We start from the raw sequence: 3,393 nt of genomic DNA on the forward strand, positions 1-3,393 counted from the left end.
GTGAGAACCATTAAGAAACGGAAATGGTTCCTTTGGGAGAGAAAGTATCTGTCTAGAAGTTCCAGAGGACCCCATGCTATGAATAGTGTGGCAGTGATTTTAATCCTTCACTGAAGAAGAAACTAGTTGACCTCTTCAGTTTTCTTAGGGCTCTGATGATTCTGTGATAATCTGAGGCTGTGAGATGTTTCTTCAAAAAGGGGAAATTGTAAGCAAACTACGTATTTAAATGCTTATGGATAGTGTTACATACAGGCAATCCAATATAGCACTATTTTTCCAAGCTTTTTTATAGTTTATTAAACCCAAGATTTTCTGTAGTTTTGTTTCTCAACTTATTAACTAGATTCTTTTTTTTTAAAGAGTAGTTTTAGGTTCACAGCAAAATTGAGGGGAAGGTACAGAGATTTCCCATGTACTCCATAACCCCCACAGGCATTGCCTCCACATTATCAACATCCCCTACAAGAGCTGTACATTTGTTACAATTGATGAACCTACACTGACACATCATGATAACCAAGGTCCATAGTTTACATTCGGGTTTACTCTTGACGTTTGCTGTACCTTCTGTGAGCTTGGATATACCATTTTTCACAGATATATGTTATGTTCAAATTATGTTTTAAATGCCCTCTTGAAATCTTTTGCAGGGAATCTTTAGAAGTCAGTTCATTGTAAACCCCCAACACTTCATGGCTCAATAAAGAAGTTCCATTGTTCCATTGCACAGAAGTATTTGTACCTGGTAGGATTCATGAAGCTTGCTAGAAGAAATTCTGGTTGTCAAAAGAAATTCCTGATTGGATGAGACCATAAGAAAAGATGGTGCTGAGTGTTCTGATGGTACTGGACTCTGAGGTGTGTTGTTTGTTTGCTTTGATGGGTGTCTCTCTGACCTCATTAGGTCAGTGGAAAGAGAACAAAGGCCTCTTCTCTTGCTGATTACACCACCAGGAAGCCCCAGGTAGTTGAAACGAGAATGCTTCAAAATACAGGAATAGATATATTCCCAGAGAGAAAATAGGACAAACAACCAATTAACAGCTGAACACGGGAAGAAAGACCAACAGAACAGCCCTAGAAACCGAAGCAGTGACGTGAAAGAGGCCTGCAAAAGATCTGTAGTTGAGTGCCAAACTTAGACCTGGGTTGACATCCCAGAAAATTTGGCAACAATTAACAATGCACGAAATTTAGGTAGATTGGGACTCCATTTGAACCTAATTAGTCCTATTTTATTATTTAAGAATTAATAAATGCCAGAGTGTATAAAGCAAAGTCAATCTACTCTTTTACCTAATCACTGTAACCTCAATCAACCAAGTCCGGTACCCAGAGGCAACTTCTGTTACCAGTTCGTGGTGTCTCCTTCCACAGATAATCTATGAACATACAAACAGGGGAAGTGGGAGAGGCATAACCCTAACGCAAGGGACACACTGTTCTGTATCTCACATTTATCTTTTAACAATATATCTTTGAAACATTTTCTATATGTACATAGAGTTCTGCTTCATTTTTTTAAACAGCAGCATAGTATTCCATTGTGTGAAAGTACAATTATTTATTTGACCAGTCTGAAAATGATGAATATTTAGATTGCTTCTAGGCTTTTGCTAGCATTTTCTGCTGCTTTTTAAAAAGTATGCACCTTAATGGTGCCTTGTAATGAATATGCTCAGTAAACACATCAGCTAGGAAATAACACTTTATACTTAATATATTAGCTAAAATAAAAGATTTTATTTTAGGGGTTATGGAAAACAGGCATGTATATATATATATATATATATGTGTGTATATATATATATATATATATATATATATATATATATATATGTATCATTGCAATTATTCTCAAACATAGCTGTTTATCAGAATTTCCTTAGAGTTTTTTCTCAAAATACAGATGAGGCTTGGGTCACTTTCATGGCGATTCTGATTTAGAAAGACTGAATTAAGTTTTCTACACCTAGGAGCAGGGTTGAAAGAACCTCTCTACAATCCTAACCCCAAGCTTGGATGTGTAAATACATATTGGCAGGTACCAACACTCTAGAATTGTTTCTTAGAGGAAATGACCTTTATAGACCTTGCTTCATGGATTCAGCCTTATTAAGGGATGATACACATCACTGTCCCTATTATTACACATTTAAAAAAATTTTATGGGCTTCCCTGGTGGCGCAGTGGTTGAGCGTCCGCCTGCCGATGCAGGAGACACGGGTTCGTGCCCCGGTCCGGGAAGATCCCACATGCCGCGGAGCGGCTGGGCCCGTGAGCCATGGCCGCTGAGCCTGCGCGTCTGGAGCCTGTGCTCCGCAACGGGAGAGGCCACAACAGTGAGAGGCCTGCGTACCACAAAAGAAAAAAAAAAAAAAAAAAAAGAAATTACTCTACTGTTCCCTCTACCTTGCGGTAGAAGGACTAATGTTATCCAACTGAACTTGGGTCAGCTTCCCTAACATGCAACAAAGCCAAACTGCTGATGCTAGGTTGCGCTAAAAAGGTACAGCATTTTTCACAGGGTGCCAAGCAAGGAGAATGGGCAACTAGTTCTCAAAACACCCCATCCCCGTCAATGGTATTCGGGGGACGGTTTTTAAAGGCGACATTAGGAATGAGGATTACACGCTGTGGGATCAGCTTGTGGACATTCTTTCTGATTGGCTGCTAAAGAGGTAACAGGGTGATGTTTCAGGACCCTTAATTATCAGCCTGGTTCCAACCAGTCTGGGGTCTGTGTGCTTGTGGTCAGCATGTGGTCACCATCCTCCACTTTTTTTTGGTGGGGTGGGGGAAGGTCTTAGTTTCTGAAGAACAAATCAAAGATAAGCATCAGATCTTTATCTGTATCCCTTCAGGAGGAAGCAGGGGTCCTGTGGCATTTGGTAGTGTATATATGTCAATGCCACTCTCTCACTTTGTCCCAGCTTACCCTTCTCCCTTCCCATGAGCTCAAGTCCATTCTCTATGTCTGCATCTTTATTCCTGTTCTACCCCTAGGTTTGTCAGAACCATTTTTTTTTTTAGATTCCATGTATATATATATATGTGTGTGTTAGCATATGGTATTTGTTTTTCTTTACTTATTTATTTTTCCACCATATCCCAGTGCTTGAGGATAGAACCTGCAGACTGGAAGCCACTGGTACCGAAGACATGACGCCAAGGGGGCCAGAGCCCTTTCCCTCCACCTCTGTACATTACATGGACCGGGACCGCAAGCCCGATCCCCGCCGAGAAAAGGAGGGTTGTTTTTCTCTTTCTGACTTACTTCACTCTGTATGACAGACTCTAGGTCCATCCACCTCACTACAAATATCTCAATTTCGTTTCTTTTTATGGCTGAGTAATATTCCATTGTATATATGTGCCACATCTTCTTTA

The 3,393-nt window shown here is 40.2% G+C and overlaps 1 non-coding gene across 1 annotated transcript; it reads right to left on the reverse strand.

Annotated features, from left to right (window-relative positions):
* Positions 1–3,107: 3,107 nt before the first annotated feature.
* Positions 3,108–3,256, reverse strand: LOC112067052 (small nucleolar RNA SNORA57). Its single transcript, XR_002893054.1, has one exon. It is a non-coding gene; the product is annotated as a small nucleolar RNA SNORA57 (small nucleolar RNA).
* Positions 3,257–3,393: the final 137 nt, after the last annotated feature.

Source organism: Physeter macrocephalus, chromosome 1, assembly GCF_002837175.3.
Source record: "Physeter macrocephalus isolate SW-GA chromosome 1, ASM283717v5, whole genome shotgun sequence".
NCBI classification, from domain to species: Eukaryota; Metazoa; Chordata; class Mammalia; order Artiodactyla; family Physeteridae; genus Physeter; species Physeter macrocephalus.